The sequence below is a fragment of the Numida meleagris genome, chromosome 2 (assembly GCF_002078875.1).
Source record: "Numida meleagris isolate 19003 breed g44 Domestic line chromosome 2, NumMel1.0, whole genome shotgun sequence".
Lineage (NCBI taxonomy): Eukaryota > Metazoa > Chordata > Aves > Galliformes > Numididae > Numida > Numida meleagris.
Genome location: NC_034410.1, coordinates 110,471,516 through 110,491,304, shown reverse-complemented (window position 1 = coordinate 110,491,304; position 19,789 = coordinate 110,471,516). Strand labels below are relative to the sequence as shown.

General features: G+C 41.5%; 1 long non-coding RNA gene across 1 annotated transcript; it reads right to left on the bottom strand.

The window, feature by feature from the left end:
• On the bottom strand, positions 6,231–9,395 carry LOC110395146. The gene is made up of 3 exons (XR_002436191.1): positions 9,248–9,395; positions 7,671–7,811; positions 6,231–6,968 (listed from the first exon to the last, which is right to left on the bottom strand). It is a non-coding gene; the product is annotated as an uncharacterized LOC110395146 (long non-coding RNA).

Below are 19,789 nucleotides of genomic sequence, written 5' to 3'. Positions count from 1 at the left end.
TGAATGTATAGTGGTAAGAGTCTGTCAGATCCATCTCTCCTTCCAAACATGTCAGATATACCTCCCTCTACACTGCCTATGCTGGTTATGGGAAGAGAACCAGGAGAGCGTATCAGATTTAATCTAAATTTTGTGCATATTCACTATAATAATGAGATTGCAGGCAGAGGCTTTCTAACCATTATGTTATATGAAAATTGGATTTCTATATTTTCCCAGGTGAAATATCATTCAGATTCCATCTCTTTTTTCCTGCCGGAAAGGTCTGCATGAGAATCATTTTTATAATCTACTTCAATTACTGCAATTGCACAAGCATAAAAACCCCACTAAGATACCCAAACTCGGAAAACTATTATAGAGCCTCAGAAATGAACTCTTAAATCGCTGAGTTACATTCATTACCTAGCTCAGTAGGCTCTCAATGGTTTATTATCATTTTAAACTCAATAAAATTGCGTCCCTCAAAGGGCAGAAAATCTCCATACCATCGTTTTATTGTTTATTGAGTTAATGTAAAATCATTTCATAATGAATACATTTTCACTTTTCAGAATTTTTCTGTTTTTAAGGTAATTTTATGGGGTATAGCTGGTAGTAAGACTCCAAATCTCTGCTCTTTGATGGAGTAGTTTTGTGTTATTATTGTTTGGTTGTTTTCTTCTCTAATGAGACACTGACCTGTAGAAATACTCGTCACAAGCACATTTAATGTAAGTGTTCCTAAGAGCAGTTCTGTACACTTCGTTTCAGAGTGACTATTGCAAAGAAAATGTTTGGCTTAGTGAATATTTTATTCACCAAAAAGTTTAAATTGTTCCTCAACAAGTAAATCTTTTTATTTGAATGTAATATTTCATGCAATCTGAAAGGAAAATTAATTTCACTGATGAATAAGAAGAGCTCTTTTTGATTTTTGATTTTATTGAAATTACCTTTTCCCAACATAATTTTGGTTTAGTTCTGTTTAGGCAAACCAACCCTTTACAGTTTTACTTCCAAGTGACAGTCCAGTACTGTTTTGATGGCAGAGATGCCATTCAGGGAGCCTAATGTATATAGTTTAAGTTTTCATATATTTGTCACATATAAATACAAAATACCAACTATGACCTCGAAGATGACCCACCTGATTACAGTATGGAACAGTTTAGAGTCTGATCATTGAACTGCAACATTTCCTACCAAGTTTCTGAACTGCATTATTTTGATGCAGGCTGAAATCACTGTTTCATGACAGGGATTACTTGGTCTATGGAAAATGGGTTCATTGGTTTGGTTGTTAGCAGAGGACGTGCACAGTTAGGGAGAGTGCACATTCTGGGCAGGTTTAGCAGAGAAGTCCTGCATTGGCTACACAGACAGAGTCATCTCCTCTTCTGCTCCACCTTTCCACCAGGACCAATCTGATTTGGGAGGAAGGGCATTGATGATGAAGAACCTTTGCACCAGAAGATCAGATTCACTATAAAACAAACTTCAGTAGATAATATTCTATGAATACGCCCAAAAATCGTGTGGGTTAACAGCTGAAAAATCTCATTTAATGAAAGAACTAGCCCGGACAAATGTGCAAAGAACTAGCCCGGACAAATGTGCAAATAACATCCATGCTCTGCTTTTGGTCACAACCAGTGCTGCAATCCCTCTCTATTCAGGGACATCTCCACTGTTCAGTCAGAAAGTTTTGATCCTTAAGTACTCACCATGGCACACGTGACTATGATCTGGTCTTTGCTAAAAAACCTAGTGGAAATCATGATTCCAAGTCCTGGGATGTTCTGCGTGCTTACGTGTATATGGTTGTGTGGATACACATGATGCTGGCAGTAGGAAGGTAAGGCTGAGGGAGTTTGCTGAAGCATTGCTCCTGTGTACAAGGTTGCTGAATAGAGTGCCTGCAAAATAAGTGTGCTCACTCATATCCTGTGCTGTGTGTTATATCTTACCCACTTGTGGTATTGCTTATGTCTGCAGCCAGTCTTGATACCAGACGTCAAGAGTGACTGTCAAACTGGATCTAGAACTTTATCGTAACCCTTTTGTGCTGGTGTATCGGTTACAAATGGCACCAAGCTTCCAAGAGGTAAGCACTATGCATTTCCAGGTGTACAACAGAGAAGTTCTGAGAGAGACTGCAGAGCCTTTCAGGAGATGGTCCTTCACAGGCAAATGCATGATAACTGAGGAGAAATTTTGTTCAGTCAATCCTCACGAATGTGGATCTGAAAAAACAGCACTTTGAGTCACTTTGAAAGCCTACTGGGCCATCAGATGCCTTGTCTTTACATTCAAACAAACAAACAAACAATTAAAAAAAACCAGCCACCTCCTTTGTACCTGTGAGTTTGCTTTTCTTGTCTGTAAGATGGTTTTAGCATAAAGAAATTGGACGCAGTGTGCCCAATCAAGGGCACCGTGCTTTGTGGACATGTTAGCCTCATGGGAGTTTCTTGACTGGGTCTTGTGGTGTGAGCCTGGTGGTGGAGCTACTGAAGGCAAGCCATCCCAGTGCCTGCAAGTGGCTCCCTTAGTTGCAGGAAGCAAGTCTAAAATCTTTAAAAGTCTTTTCTGCTTTGGGTAGAATTTCAGCTTAGGAACCTTGAAGACAATGTGCTCAATGCTCCTTCTGGCTAGAGGGAGAGAGGCTGGGAATTTTGATGCACCTGTCTCTCCTGCATAGGGAGTTTTTTCCTTTGTTTCTCTGTAAACAGAAGAGAATGTTATCGCTAACTACAGATGTGTCTTTGTTTTATGTTTGCTATTTTAGCCGCCCAAAACAAAGGCAATAAGATAAATCTTTCTTAAAGAAAGACATATGCATAAGCCAGAATGCCTGCACTCTTCCTGTCTTGCTGCATTCATCTTGGTCTTACCCCAGATTTTGGGATTCTTGTAACACAGTTATTGGAGAGGAAATAATAAAGTTATCAGTAACTGGTAGTAAGGAAAGTCATTCAGATCCAGATGCCTGTGTGGAGGGTTTGGGGATGTTTCTGCTTTACTTGGCTCTTTATTGTACCATCAGGCTATCCTTTACCATTTACAGCTTCATTCTCAGCAGCTGAGAAGTGCCATGTTTTGCAGATCACTGAATTGATACCATGAATCAGTAGGGAAACTGAATCGTTTTAGGATGCCTGCATGTCATATAAAGCAAACAGAACAATTTTATTTTAATACAAAAATGTCAAATCTAAAAGGTCACCACGTCCCTAGCAAAACCAATGCTACTATGGCCTGTGTATGCATATGGGATGCATTGCATATATTCCTCAGATATTAACAGCTAAACCTTGAACTGAAAAGTAAAGACAGAGAGATTAGTGGCCTTCGGGTGCTATGGTGCTATTCCAGTGGCCACTTGGAAAGATACTCAGTGCTTCAGATCACTCTGCAGACAGCTATAGGCTGCTACACTGGGATCCCAAGTCTTAATTCTATCTGCTGGCAATGCTATAGGCTGAGTGGTTTGTAAGACAGTTGTCTCTGCATACATGGGGAGAATATCTTGGGCTCCAAAATCCACAGGGGATATGGCACACTATTATCCCTTCTATACAGGACAGTGAAGTATGATCCCATGGAAACAGCAGTCTTTATGGCATGACTTGCAAGGGGATGGATACTCCGGCCTTTCCACCACTAAGCATTACAATATAAGAAGAACTCCTCTTTTACCTCTGTGTAGGATTTGTGTACTTAAGCAGGCTGCGTGTTCAGAATCACGATGCAACACAGGCTGCAGTAAACAGCTTTCCAACACTCAGTGAAAATACTGAAAGCTGATCTTTTTCCCCTTTGTGTCATCAGCACATCCACTTGCTTCCTATCCTTCTTTCCCTGTCCCCTCATCACAGAGGCTGCACCTCAGTGTGTCTGGCAGATTAAGCTGAAAGGCTTTTTTCAAGCATTAATGAGGTGAGCTGCTTTTCCCACTATGAACGCTTGGTGTGTTTCTATGTAAGAGCCTTGAACAGCTTCAGCAGTTTTACTAAGCTGCACGGTGTTATTGATTTCTCCAGCTTCTGCTGTGAGGGGTTTGTGGTAAAAAGCAGTGACTCAGCTGGTGTGCTCAGTGGAGCTGTTTTACATGCTCGAGTTGTGCTGCTGCTGCTGCTGAGTGGTTAAAAAAAAATCAAAGGCAAGCCTTTAATTTGTTTGAAGTAAAGTGCAGGCAGCAGCAAGGCTTTCTGGCAGAGACTGTTGCAAATACTCTTAACCTCTTGATTCTTGGAGGATAACCCTATGTGATTCTACAGCAAGAAAAGGAGAGAGAGGAAGATGGGTTCTCCAACTTCCCTCCTTGAACAAGGAAGGTAAGAGCAATCCCACTCTGAGCATCTGAAGTGACTGAAAAGGGAGAGGCCTAGAAATGCTGCCTGTTTGCCGAAACAGTGCAGTCACAAGCAGCAGGGCTTGTGCTGGCAGTCACAGTGCTCCTGTTCCCTACCTGCATCTTTTCACTGCTTGCTTGGCTGTTGCAGTGATTTACTGAGGCTGACCAACACTCTTCATGCTATCCCGCAGGAAGCCTCCACATGTCAAATGGTTTCCGTTGCAAGCTGGAACAAACCTCGTAAGTTCTCACTGAGAGGAAAGTCAGTAAGTGTGCAGCTTAAGGAAGGAGGGAATAATACAGCTGTTCTGGGAGGAGAAGTTGGACTTGTTCATATTTTTCTGGAAAATAATAAGCTGTTTGTGCCTATGATCCTGCTTGTCCATAAAGTGGGACTCCTACAAGCTTTCAGATCACCCCAGAATCACAGAAGCGTTGGTCGGAAGACACCTTTTGGAGGTATTCAACCTCCTACTAAAAGCAGGATTATCATCAACACAACATTAAGTTATTCATGGATTTGCCCAGTCAAATATCAAAAACCTCCAAGGATGGAGGTTCTACAACCTGGCTGGACAACAAGCTTTGGTGCTGCACTATCACCCTACTAAAGACTTTTTTCCTAAAGTCCATTCTCTATCTCCCAAACCAGAATTTGTGGTCATTTCCTGTTGTCGTATGGTCTGTCACTACCAAAAATTTGACTCTATTGTCTTTGTAAATGCTTTCTAAGAAGTAGTAGGCTGCTATTAGATTGGCCCCTCTTTATTGGACTAAATGAGCCCAATCTGCTGCTGAATTACCTTCAATTTCTCCACAACCAGCCAACCTGAGAGCCTCACCAGTGCAGCAATACCAGGACTTCCAAAGAGCCCATGGATAGGTGGTTGAAGAACTCAGGGTCCTTGTGCTGCCCACCAGAGACCTAGGACACCGCTGTGAGACCATAGCTCTCATCTCCAGATGTCTGACTTTAGAGGACTATGGCAGGCAGGCAGATGTGCTGGCAGGCACTCAGGCAGTTGCCCATAGGAAACAGCCTGGATGTGTTGAAACAGAACTGTTTTTTAGCAAAGCTTTTATGTTTTGAAATCCCACTGTTTATATATCCCAGCAAAACTTCTGAAATAGCATGGGTTACTTCAGGTGAAGGGTGCTGGCTGGAAAAAGGAGTACATTTGAAGCACTTAACCCATGCATGCACTGTGAATTGCTCAATAGCACCTCTCTCTAAGGCAGAAATTGAGAAAAATAGAGAACAGACTGACCTGAATTGAAACAGCTTGACAACAAGCCCAGTTGTAGAAAGACTGCAACACAGAAAGCTCACAGTGGGATCTCCGAAATTAGGTGACCTGGGATCTTGGGAAATGAGCATGGACACGCTGACTCATTGTCTGCATCAATCTCTCAGGTATTGCCAGACCCTTTCTAGGTTGGTGAGACCTTGAACTGCCAAGTATTTGAAAATATTTTCAGTTTTATTTAACGCTTTTGTAATTAGAAGAAAACCCTCTCACCCTTTTGAGTCCTATGAGAGCCTCTGTGGTGAAACAGCAGAATTGCTCTCTTTCAAGGTCTGTACTCTCTCCGGATTAATGCATTCAGTGACCTTGGCAGAGGTACAGAAGAAAACTTTTACCAAAGCAATAGATTGTTTTTCATTTATTTCAAGATCAGGCACAAACATACTTCTCCTCATCAGATACGCAGATTTTCCTCCCTCTTCAATAAAAGGATTTTCAAGTGAAGAGAAAACCCACATAGTCCAGCTGTTTGGTTTCTGCTGCCCTCCTACAGCATCCCAAGATAGCAGATAAAAACTGCTGTTTTGAATTCTCTTTTCTGAGTCCAGTATTCAAATTACAATGCAAAATCACTATCTATATCAACAGCTTTATCTCTCTGGTGACTTAAACTGATTTTTCTTAGCTAAATATGTAAAGATGTGGCATGTTTTCCTTCATCTGAGAGTATACAGGAATGGTATTGAAACACAGATGATGGGAATTTGGAAGATCCCCAACTTAAACAGAGGATTTGCTATGGTGGATCAAACAAGCTTCCTATCCCACCCTTCCACCCTCCAATCAGGACTGCTGCATTTAGTAATGACTGTGATTCATGTGTCTGAAGGAAATGAGAAAAGCTACCCGTCACCGATGCTCCATGCCAGCAGTGCAATAGTGTAGATGGTGAGAGGAGGACTTTCTTCTGACCTTGGAAAAGAGCAGCTTAAAAAAATGAAGTTGCCATTAAGCAGGCTAACAGAGGTTGTAATCAATTTTAAAAATTCGTCTTATAGAAATAAAGAAGTTAAAGCTATAGTAGTCTCAGGAAACATCAGACAGTGCTATCATTGTTAATAAACTAAGTATTTTTGAATTAAAGTCTGGACATCCGTGTCTTGTAGAAGCATTTACTTTTTGAAGTTGCTTGTACACCATTCTATGCTGCTGCCTCCATGCATTTCTGGCAAATTTTTCCTTCTTGTTGGCAAGTTGTCTGTGGGATGTAGCCTTGTAGTCATAAGGAGAACCATCTCCATGTACAACAAGTGTACTGCTCCTTAGTAACTTCCATCATGAAACTACTCTAAAACTCCTTTCAGAATTATCCTGCAGTTATCCTGAAAGAAAAAGCACCACATAGGTTTTCAAAGGAAGTAATGTCACTTGCTCTTATCACAATATTAGTGAATGCAAGCAGATTACAAACCCTCTCAATCTTGCAAAGGCTGTTATGGGGAAAGCCAATATAAATGTATTCCAGACAATTGTGTTCATTCAATCCGTTCAACCCCCTATTTTTCTTTTTAGTTGGTGGAGGCATTACAGTTGCAACATTAATGATGGAAATACCTGATGAGTGCCTTTGGATTAGAAGTTAGGTGGCTTTACCAAGTCATTTCGTCTTTATTCATTGTCCTGAAAATGACTTCATTCTCTCTAGTTAACCCTGAAGTCTAATTACTGCACTGTACTCTATGAACAGTTTCATCAGCTACAAAACAAAATACAAACATTATCTATTTTATCAATGTGAAGTTTTACTCCACACCTGTGTGTATGTCTTGTAGACAGTGCCATCAGCAGCCACTCTAAGAAGGTTTGCTCACAGAAGCACGTGGCTGATGGTAAATATTTGTCCACTTCCAAAAGATTTCCTTATTTACCTTTTTGTTAAATACTGTTAATGTGATTCTCATTAGTCCCTCTTGAAGGGCTAATCAGCACAATTTACCTGTGTACACAGCACACTGAGGGACTTATCGGTAGATGATTAACATAAAAGCGGTACCAGAGCTACCATTACAGCATCACTTACTTACAGGGAAGATGTGATATAATACACCAGTGAGACAAAGCCTTTCAGATCACTGCATAGCTTTTCTGGTTCACTGGTTTTGCTTCAGAAGCAGTTGTTCCTCCTTGCAAGTGGCTTAGCAACCCAGTAACTCTTCACCACCTCTCTGAAGGCAGAATGAAAACAACTCACTTCAGTTTTTCACTAGAGGCTCTCAGCTGCCTGGGCAAGAAGTCCTGTGTGACATTTGTCATGTGACAGGGCTGCCAACTGATGCCCACACAAGTACAGCTTATCTCTGAAAACTTTCTGCTGGCAAATACCAGTAGGCCTGGGGGTGATAGGCCTACCTAATTTGCATTCACATCTACAATGTTTGACTTTATATTTTCCCCTCTCTGAAACACTCCTATCAAGTATTCTTATATTCATTTTTCTCTGCCTGAGGTTCATCTGCTGTTTTGTCAAGGCAGAGCCATGAAAGAACAAACCATAAATCCAGCTCAGATCCTAGGCCTATCTGAACAATATTGCCCACTGTTAGTATTCCAGGTCTGGCTCCCTGTTTTCCTGTTTCCTTGTAATTTCCACATGCAAAATGACAGCAGGCTGTGGTGCCAGTGGCTTCCCCACCAGCCTGTCCCTGGGCCTGCTTGTGGGGTTTCACACACACCAACACCCAGCCAGCCTGGCCAAGGTCCGGTCTGGTCGTGGCAGCCCCTCTCTCTTTCCTTGTGTCTGGGATTTCCTGTAAGGTACATGCAGGAGGAGAGAAAATTGTCAATTCTAAAGGATGCTGGCCTTAATGGAGGAGCAGCACTCAGCCTGCACATTTCCCTGGAAAGGTAGTTCACAGACACCTGTGTATTTATGGTTTCCTCTCTTGATTGGGCCATTAAGAAGAATAAATACCAGACAGACAAACAAATGAGTAGATATTTGTCTAGCCGACTTTCACTTTACAAGCCATATATTGGGCTAAGGCAGCTGCTATTAAATTTCACCTCGAAATTCAATTGCGGCCCTCTGATAAGAATTGACCTGTTTAAATCTTGTCTTCTGCAGAGGCTTTTTGTTTTTTTTTCTGGGCAAAAGTATTCTGTAATGCACTTCTGCCAGCCAGAGGCAGACTGCTAGTAAGCAGGGGAAGCTGAAAGGCCTATGTACACCTTGAAGCATGAGACCTGCTCTTCTGAGCTTGCGGAGACACATCATGGTCCAACACTTTTAAAGGCCCAACTCAAGTTCTACCCACAGTAATTCTCTTAGACGTTATGTAGATACAGATAGGACTCTACTAAATCTTCTTTGCATGGATCTAGTTCTATTGTATTCTGAATACCTCAGTAAATTAATACAACCATAGTCTCTTATGAGTAAAAACACAGAATCATAGAATCATTTGAGTAGGAAGGAGCACTTAAAATTTATCTGGTCTAACTCCCCTGCAATGAACAGGGACTCCTACAGCTACATCAGTGGCTCAGAGCCTTGTCCAGCCTGACCCAATGGCTCTCCCGACCTCAGACACAAAACACAGAGACAATAATATCAATAAAATGATGAAATAAATGCAAGTATAAAACTGTCTATCACACTTACAATTTGAACCCAAATCAACGGTGTTCCAGATTAAGATTTCTTCCTGGGCAAACACAGTGGATGAGCATGAGAGTGTGTGAGAGCTGTGCCTGCTGCTGGGTGTGTGCCACTGAGCACAGTGCATCAGCTGGGGCTGCTCACAGGCATGGCAGGGGCTGCTGCAGCAGGTGAAAATAATTTTCTCATGGAGCTCAGCAGAACTGGAGGAAAGCCTATTATTCTCTGCACTAGAGTTGTTCCAGAATATAGGACCCAGAGGCCAAACCCATTAAAAAACTCAGAAAAAGAACAACACGGACGAGAGGAATGCTATTTGCATTCATATTAAAAATCATCAAGGTGTGTCAGATTCTTGGGGTTTTAACATACCAGAGAAACTTCACAGATCTTGCTCCCCCCACCCTTTATTAGAAACACAATTTAAAAACATAACTGGCAGATTAAAAAGACCTCACCTTGCATTTTTTTCATATATCTTTGTTAGGTGTTGACTAACTTATGATTTCTCTTAACAAGTATTCTGTTTTCCAAAGCTGATCAGAGGCTTTCTGTGAAGTCATTTGACCAGATGAGAAATGCTATCTCTTAAAAACTGAATCTTTTCACAGCAGGGTGCTGGGTTCTGTGTAAAGCCTTTCAAGCAGGTTGAGAGCTCTGTCACAGCATTTCTGCAGTGAGAGATTTATACCAGCAACCCCAGCCATGTTTTCCAGCAATCTGGTAGCAGATTTTCCCAGTGTCCTTTTTCCTGTAGATCTTTTCTTGAGGAGAGCTCAAAAGTTTTGTTAGGGATAGGTGAGGATTGGGAGGTGGGTAAGGGAATGGGAAGAGGCCAGAGCTGTGGCATCATCTTGTGGCACAGATCAGCAGGGTAGAGGGGCAGAGCCCCACAGCCTCTCCCTGAACCTTCCACCCTACTATCTTCACAGCAGATCTGGGAAGACTTCCTCGAAGAGGTCAGGAAGTGTCTGTGGGAGAAAGAAATGGAAATATTTAGAAATGTTTCTTCAGCCAGCCGTACTTTCTTTCTCTTTCTCTCCCACTCTCTTCTTAATGGGATCTGTTGCCTCAACATTTCTGTGCTTTTGTCTCCAGTTCTATTCTGCTCTTACATGAAGGCAGCAATTTTGCTCAAGAGATTTATAGCAATAGAAAGTAGAAGACAAAAGTCTCATTGATGATTTTAGACAACAAAGGAAAAACTGAACAAGAAGGTAATTAAAGTAAAATCCTGAAAGCTCTTCATTCTACAAGTTAAAAAAAGTGTCTCTAGATCCCAGTTTAATTTTTCTTGTCATGTTGACTATCCAGCGCAAATGAATAGACAAAATGTTCTGGTGTATCTGCCTTTCTGTACATGTTTTCATTCTTTTTCCTGCACTTACATTACAAAAGGTTGAGAAGCTGGAAGCAGTTTTGTGCACAAAAGAAGAATATTTGCTCTGGAGACTAATGCCTATTCGGCTTTAAACCTATTTGAAATAATGGATTGCTATTTATTGCAATTAAATATAAAACACTAATTGACTGAATGTTATTTAAAAAAAGCCAACCAAAACCAGCTTGTAAAGATTGTATTTCCTCTTATGGAAATTTCCCTTTGTATAACCACACTATCTTCTAACTTTTAGTCGAGAACTCCAGGCCAATCACAAGAAGCGTGTTTCAGTTTCAGACCTGAGACTGGCACTCTTTTATGTAGTGTAATATTGTATTATTGTGTAGAATTACTGTTTGAATAGCTTATGTGAGAATTCTACCAGCAAAAACCATGTTTCCTTCACTGCAGATATTTTTCTCCACATCAGTGCCATCGGAAAGATGCATATGAACAGTATTATTGAATTACTGGAATACACACCATATGTATCACTTGATAATCTGGGCCTGAAAAACCATAGCAGAGACTATCTATCTCAAGTGCCCTGGCATCACTAAGATCCTTTCTTACAGTGAAACTTCCAGCCAGAAAGGAATAGCAGAGTTTATTAAATGTTGCTCATGTTTGAATCCATGAAAGTTAGTTGCTTCTGTCCCATGTGGCACTTTGAAGGACTGTTGGTGAAATCTCTTTTGGGGCAGAAGGTCTTTGCCTCTGGGAGACATTAATGTACCCAAAAGCTTCTTCAGATCAGAAAAGCACATTGCCCACAGTAGTTATGCTAGTAGATGATTATCATGGCCAGAAAATGTCTTTGGCTGCATGCTGTTGTGCTCTAGCTGTTACCTTATTCTCCTGTCCCCCCTTGCATGGAGCCTGCTTACTAACATAGCATTGAATCACAGGGTTTGCCTGCCAGGATCAGCTACTAAGGGTGCCAGCTCGGGTACAATTTCTCTTCCCTACTGCACTGAATGCAGCCAGTTCCCAGTGCTCCAGAGCAAATACTATAATCCCTTAGAACTGAGTAACTGCTGGGCTTTTCAGAGCAATATCTGTGAAGGAAAAGTTTTTTCTTCTCAGCTCTCTGGGAGAGAAAATGAACAATGGCTCCACTGTACAATGGGAATTTGCTTTGAAGCAGCATCCAAGCACTTCACCAGCCAGGCAAACACATCTGCACCTCGTGTCAAGCCAGAGATGAATCATTAAAGTAGGTATTTGCATTAGGACAAATGAGAGTACGCCCTGCATTAGTATATGGACCACACAGCCTCCACCTTGCTCAGAGGACAGCACTGGCAATACTGCACTAAGCCATAGACAGAATTATGCCATTTACTGTAAGGAGGGTGTTCCCAAGCTTTCCTCCCTGTGGTAGTGCTGCTGACTGCTGTTTCTGCGGTGGGGTTTTGGGAAAAAAGCCAAATTTCAACAGTTCCTTGAGCCTCTAAATTTCCCAAGAGCCACTGTCAGTAGCAGAGAGAGAGATTTAGTTTTACATCTTCAGCTCTGTCCCTCCTAAGTGGAGGAGAGTGTTTGCACTGGTTTTGTGTAGCTATCCTTACTCAAAGGTGTTCAACCTGGTTAATCCCCATAACTTCTCTGTGCACACACAATACGAATAGCCACCTTTCCCAATATTTTACCTTCTTTTTTTTCTGCTTGCATAACCCCTGTGTGGTTTGCAGGCTGCATCGAGTTCCTTCAGCGAGGTGGCAACATCCCAGGAAATGATTTGCTCTATAATTTCCCAAAGATCAAAGTTTAATTATCATTAGAATGTAAATGTCACAATATTATGAAACTGATGCGTCAGGACACAACATATCTTCCACTTTGAAAGTGTTTCTATGAAATGTGACATTTTTGTAACATTTGAGGAAAGGCTGTTTTGTTGGGTTTTTTTCCTCTGTAATGATCTTAGCTTTTTTGGACAGTGTAAGTATGGTACTCTCACCTGCTAAAATGACATTTGAAATAAAGGATTTCAAAACATCTTTCTCTTTTCCAGACTGGTCCCAGCATCCATGTTATTATTCAATGAATCCTGTTTCTCAAGGCAATAAAAAAGGCGGTTGAGTTGATGGATATCAACAAAGCATGCCTTGTAATCTGTTTATGAATATTCTTTAATTACCAGTGTACCACAGCAGGAGGTGGGCTGCTGTTATGTATGGCAACACAGGGTCCATGTGAGAAAAACAAGAGGATAAAACTCGATTAAATTGTTATTCCTTTGAATAATAAAATGATGGATTTTAAAATCGCTCCTCTGAGTCCACTGCAACCACAGAAGCGACAGCCGATAAAGTATTTCAGTGTGTCCAAGGGTGCAAACAGCTGGTGGTCCTGAAACAGTATAATTTTTTGAGCTTTGCTTCTGAAATCAGCTCTAGGTTGCAACAGAAGCTACTGTTTTCTAAAGCTTCCACATAAACAAATTGCATGCTGTATGCCATGTATTGATACAAACTGTAATGTCAGAGAGCAGCAGCTAGCAATCTGAACTATATCAAGCAAATTTTACCAAAGCCATCATCCCCAGCAAGAGCTCTTAATGTCAGGATGTTTCTCAATTTTTCCAGCCCCTCGGGGCACTGTCATTCAGCAGCAATGTTTCAGGGGAAAACATCAGGCAGTTTTCACTTATTTAAGTGCCATGGTGATTTAGTGGCAATTCTGTTCCAGAAGTGGCCAGAGCAGAAGCAGAAATGTTTCTGGATTTTTGTTGGCTCTGCACTATTCTACTTTCCATTTGTTGGAATAAAACACTCCACTGAGTGTTTCGAAACCACTGTTTAGAAACATTCCCATCTGAAATACAGAGTGGGGTGCGTGCGCGAAGCTCTGAGTCTGATGAACCCTCTCTGACCTAGTGGGAAGCGAGCAGGAAAAATCCCAAATGCAATCTCTAAAAAATAGAAATAAAAGGAATATGTGCTGCAGATAATAAAGGAAAGATGTAACAGATAATAAAAATAAGATAAATGAGGGGGAAAAAACCTTGGGTTTATTCTGTCTCCATTTAAAAGAAAGTTAGTAAAACAACATTTGTGTGATGCTGAAATCCTGCTCTGCATGTACCACCACCAGCATGAGATGTGGTTCATGTTAGCAGCTCGTGTTTGCCTGTTTCCTCTCCAGTAAGTCAATTAAACCAAGAGGAGCGAGGTTCCCAACGATGTTTTACATAAAGCAGTGATGGTCAGAACTGCGGAGAGATTGCACTGGTAACTCCTGTGCACTGCACTATTGCTTGAACTCAGCAGCCTAGAAACACTTCTTCAGGGGCCAATCCAGCCTCATAAATGATTAATGAAGCTGCACAGCCCAGGATGAGGTGTTTATTCAAGGCCCTAGAGAGGTCTGGCAGCAGGTGCTGGCTGAGTAGGGGCTGGGCTGCAGACCAACACTGAACCTAGAATGATACAATCATTTGAGCTGGAAGGGACCTTTAAAGGCCATCTGGTCCAATGCCCCTGGAATGAGCAGGGACACCTACGGCTACATCAGGCTGCTCAGAGCCCCATCCAGCCTGACCTTGAATGTCTTCACAGATGGGGCATCCATCACCTCTCTGGGCAACCTGTTCCAGTGCCTCACCACCCTTATTGTAACAACCTTTTTTTTTATATCCCATCTAATTCTTCTCCCTTTTAGTTTGAAACCATTTCCCCTAGTCCTATCACAGCAGACCTCACTAAGGAGTCTGTCCCCTTCTTTCTTGTTAGCCCTCCTTTAAATACTGAAAGGCCGCTATCAGATCTCCCCAGAGCCTTCTCTTCTCCAGGCTGAACAGCCCCAGCTGTCTCAGCCTGTCCTTGTAGGGAGGTGTTCCATCCCTTGGATCATTTTTGTGGCCCTCCTCTGGATGTGCTCCAACAGGTCCATGTCTCTCCTGTACTGAGGACTCCACATCTGGGTGCAGTACTCCAGGTGAGGCCTCACCAGCATGGAGCAGAGGGGCAGGATTGCCTGCCTTGCCTTGCTGGCCACGCTTCTTTGGATGCAGACCAGGATACAGTTGGCCTTCTGGGCTGCGAGGGCACATTGCTGGTTCAACATCAAGATTTACCTTTTTGGAAGACATCACAAGAGGACTATGCATCATAAAGCTTTCTTCTCCCCTACTGTGTCATGTGATTTAGAAATATTTACTCTCTCCCTACATGTTAGGGAGAAGGTAAGAAGTATATAGATAACATGCTGTGTTATGACATTATAAAATAACATAAAGAAATAGTTTTCACTGCACTTTTCTTGAGTGTATTACTCTCAACAAATGCTTTCTAGACCTGCATGAAAATGCCAGTGTGCTCTATAAAGCACAGAGTCTAAAGACATTTGAGAGACAGAATTCCACCTCCTCTGAAATCACTAGCAGAATGTCACTGACTCCAGATGAGCCAGTATGTACCTTGGGATGAGCAGAAGGCATCCAGCTGAGCTCAGGCTGGCCAAGCCTGAAAGATCCTCTACATATGTATTATGTTGCACTTACTGCCACTTAGAAGTATTGTTGAATAGTGCAAACTCCCAAACAAAGAGAAGCAGACAGTGATTGAGAGGGTCACTGGCGTAAATGTCAAGGAATTACATATTGGTAAATTCTATCCTGCTTCAATGCTGAAATCTTTAAGAGGAATGTGTCAGTTAAGGAGAAATGTATTAATGGGCAGCTCTTTTCTGAAAGAAAACAAGCGGCCCAGATGATATGTTTTTGTACATTTTGGCTTGGCCATCTTGAGCAATACTTGCTTTCTTAACTAGCTGAGGGATTTTGTTTAGTGCAGCCAGAATTATACCCTGTAAAAACTCTGATAGGATTTGGAAAGGAAACAAAGATTCAAGATTAGTTTTCATTTGGCTTTTTTTGGGGGAGGGCAGTGCAGTATGTGTTTTTTTACCTTTTCCAGACCCTGCTCATATTTCTGATTTTTTTTTCTGTGCAGCAAAACATTATCAGCTTACACCATTATATCATCATCACTGTGTGGCAGGCAACTTAAATAAAGTCTAGTTTTCAGCCTCTGTTGTTATAACCCAACTTCTGTTTAGATATGACTAATTGGTATGAAGAGGTATGGATATTACTTATTATTGCAATGCTGCAATGCACTTTATATTGAAAACTTAAGTGACAAAGAGCTTAATTAACTGTGATTTATATTGATCTATGTGATCATAAAATCACCAGAGATTGGAATAACTTAATTTGTTTTTAATAAATGTTGCCTGAAAGACTAGCAATTACGGACATAAACCAATTTCTGAGTTAAAGCATAGTAAATTTAAACACAAAAGCAGTCACATCACGTTTCATTATAAAGTCTACTAAGACAAAACAAAGGCTAATTTGTTTTTATAAAACACTGAAAGCGCAGTAGCACCTATAACAGGTGAGGTTTCAAGGCTTTTCCAGCACTAAACTCACATTCCTGAGGTTTCCAGAAACATTTATGTTTGGCTTAACATCTGTAAGCACAATCCAACAGCCATCTCGTTGATTTAAGTGGGCGATGTTGATATTATACCTGTACTTTGTTGGGGTGAGAAATTATGAGCAGACCCAAAGTTTGAGAGCTCGTGATGAGTATGCAGGTAAATCCCAAAGAACTTGGAGATCAAGAGTTATTTGGCAAAGCCAGCAGCTGTTGACAGACCTATGTTCCAGATGGGTAAGTGACGAAATAAAAAAATAAACAATAACAAAACTTCATTCTTTCCAGTTAATTCTCTCTACATTTCATGTGATGGCAAAAAAGATGGTGAAGACACCGCATTAACAGTTCTGGTACGGTGACACTTGACAGAGGTCTTTCTAAGGGTTCTTTATAACCTCTTGTAAAAGCTTGTGCACCAAACCATGACATTAGGGCTCCAGTTCTGAAGAAACTGAAGAGAGAAAGGAGCTATAAGGAGAAAGTAATTGTTCCACTTGGTGAAAGGAGACTGATGAACACTGTACCTTGATTGAAATGACCTCTGAAGGCAACATCAAGGGTTACCGATCACGGCACTTCCCACAGATGGACCACTGGGAACTCCCACAGGAATTTGACAAGGATTTATAAAATAACTCTTTGAAGGAGAAAGTTGTAGAACAATACATTAAAAATAGATGGTTAATCTTAAGAATGGTGATTGCCTAAAAACTTCAAAGAATCGTGTGGTGGTGGTGCTTTTTTTTTTCTTTTTTATGGATAAAAGAATTTAATAAATCTGAAGGTGAAACAAAATGATTTTGGTTCCTCCAGAGAGACCAAAAAGCACAATGAAAGCCATAGGTTCCTACATAAGGTGTGTAGGCAGAATGACATCTGGTGAGGTTTGTTGTCAACAAATCCAAAGAATACATCAGATGTAAATACTGAGAGAAAAAAAAAAAGGTGGCTAATGAGGGCTGCTGAAGGGAAATGTGCTTAATGCACAACATGGGACAAAGTGAGGACAAGTTTTGCCTGAGCTCAAACACTGCAGCTGACCCCATAAAACTGCTCACATCATCACTCTCTATCCCTGTTCTGTCACCGCCATCTAGGTTAGCCTTTAACACTCTGTGTGATGTGTTGTTGTGTTGTTTTTTAATTGTTGTTTCGTGGGCTGGTTTTTTGACCTAGGTTATTGTGACTGATGTAGGTTAGGGAGAGGCCACACATGGTGTCAGACATGGTGACACCACCCCATAAATGGCAGGAAGGAGCAAGAAGCTGTGGTTGGGATGCAAGAAGTAATTTACTTCACACATGGCCTGTAAAGCTCGACCAGTGCTGAAGTACATGCAAAAGCTGCAAAAAGACAACACCATCAGGACTGCATCTGTGGCTTGGGCATGGATAATGGGCCTTCTCTTGAACAGTGCTACTCAGTTCTGCTGGGGCTCCTTGGAGCAGCTAAAATGAAAACCTGTTCAGATGAGGTTTGTTCAGTCTGCCCAGGAAAAGAGCAGGCACCATCATGGTCTGCACCAACAGAGAGTCCAAAACCTTGGTAATGGGCTCTTCCACCTAGAAAACAAAGGTATAGCAGCGTCCTGGGGAGGCTGTTCAAAGTCAGGACAGAAAAAAGATTACAATTTTTCTAAGCAGGGTTTATTAACTACCGAAATGATTTAGTAAATTCTCCATCACTGCCTTTGTTTAAATCAAAATAGGCTCTCATAACTGAAATATAGTCTGTAATTCGAAGAGGAATTAATTCATGCCTAGTTATAATTGGTGTTACAGAGAAAGTCAGAAAAATAATTACGGTGATCTCACGTGGCCTGAAAATCAATGAGTCTATTTACACATAGAAAACAAAAAAAAACATAACAAAACTCACTCAGTTGAAACGAATTTCTGGCGTTCACATCAGACAATGGCATATAACTTTCCACTAATTGAAATTCGTACCTGGGATGATAATGCTGCATTTATCAAAAACACTGTTTAAAGAGTCAACCTGCTTTTTAATGCAAGTTTTTATTATAATTCCTGGAAGAAATCAGAGGCTCTATGCCAGAAAGGGCAGGAGATCCACTTCTGCAATGGGTTGGAAGTTTATCTTCTTTTCCCTCCTTTCACAGCCTTAAGTGTGTCTCAATCTGCTGTATTTTACAGAAAGATAGAGGGGATTTTCTGCTCTGCAAGTTGCGGTATTTCCTTTGGAAATGAAAATACCCAGTACGATCTGGCTGAGTGGTTGGCTTTGATCTGATGATATCTTGAAGTTGGGGATTAGATGAATAGAGAATTGTCGCTGATGATTTTCAGCTGCAGAGGGTTACTCAGAAATAATGATTTGGTGCTTTTTTTATAGCCTGTCACTGAGAAGGACTCGACATCAAAATGAACATACGAAGTATGTGGCAGAAAACACTGCCACAAGGCCAGAAACTGCTGATGTAAAGCAATAGGAGGAGATTTTAATACAGTGAGAGATAATAGATTAAGTGAAAGAGCTGATAGATAAGCTTTCCAAAGCTAAGGAACGATACCATTTTTTGTAGCAAGGTTACAGCTCATTCACTGTGCAGAAGTGGTCAGAAAAACACTGGGACCTCAGCAACCCATATCCACACTGCTGCACTTTGGCACTCTGAAAACACAGTCACAGTGCATGTACTGAATTGTCAGAGACATTTCACCCGATGTCTTGGTATCCCAAAAGAATCTTCTGTTCAAATCCTGCCCAGGCTGACCGCCACGTCATAATGCAGCATTTTGATGCTCTCCATCACGTTTCAAGGTGGCCTTTTGTTTGAGAAGGCAATCAAGCAATCCCACCCCTCAGGGCTGCAGACGCGCAGCTTCAGAAGTCAGCAGCCCTGCCATCCAAAAACTGGTCTGTAAAAAGAAAATTCACCAGCCTGCCTTTATTTAGAGCTTCAGTGGTTTTAATGTGACAAAAATGCACATATTTTACAGTATCTGGTATGAGCAGATACATATTCAGTAGTGTGAGCATTCCTGGAGAGCCAATGAAGAGGAGAGGGCAAGTAGCTACCTTTCCTGATTATTTTCCTACATTTTGCTACAGAGAACACGTTTTGTAGATTTTTCTTGGACAGAACTATTAAAAAAAGGAGGGGTTATAACTGCTGTAAATGTCTGCTCGGGTTTACAGATTAGTCTGAGCCAACAGCTGGTGGCTGTGCTGCAAAAAACAACCCTGTGCTCAGGGAAGAGTCCTCCCCAGAAAGACTGAGATCTCAAAAGTCAGTTTTCGAAGAGTTTTGAAAGGTCCCTTGGAGTCAAAGATGCCAATACAGGGATGGAGGACCTCTCCTGAGTGCTGCTACAGAGCTATGGGCCTCAGGGACCCAAATTGGAGCAGCCCTATGAACCTATGAGTGGCAGCTGAAGAGCATGGCCTTGGAGCACTGTCTACTGAGGCAACTTGATCACGGGACAGGTTGGTTTTGATCCATGAAATTCCAGGCTCCAAAGATCTGCCCAGTTTATGCACAAGCCACTTCTTCCAAGATAGATGCAGACTGGTCCTTCAAGGACTACCAGCTGCTTCACTGCCCACCATACAGTGAAAAAACACTTTTGCCCTTTGCGAAGGGCCTGCTCCTATTGACCATGTAAGCTATTAGTGATGGAGCAGGAGCTGCTGAGACAGGCTGAAAGGTATTCCTGAAGACAACAGGATGTTCACACATGGCTTCACAC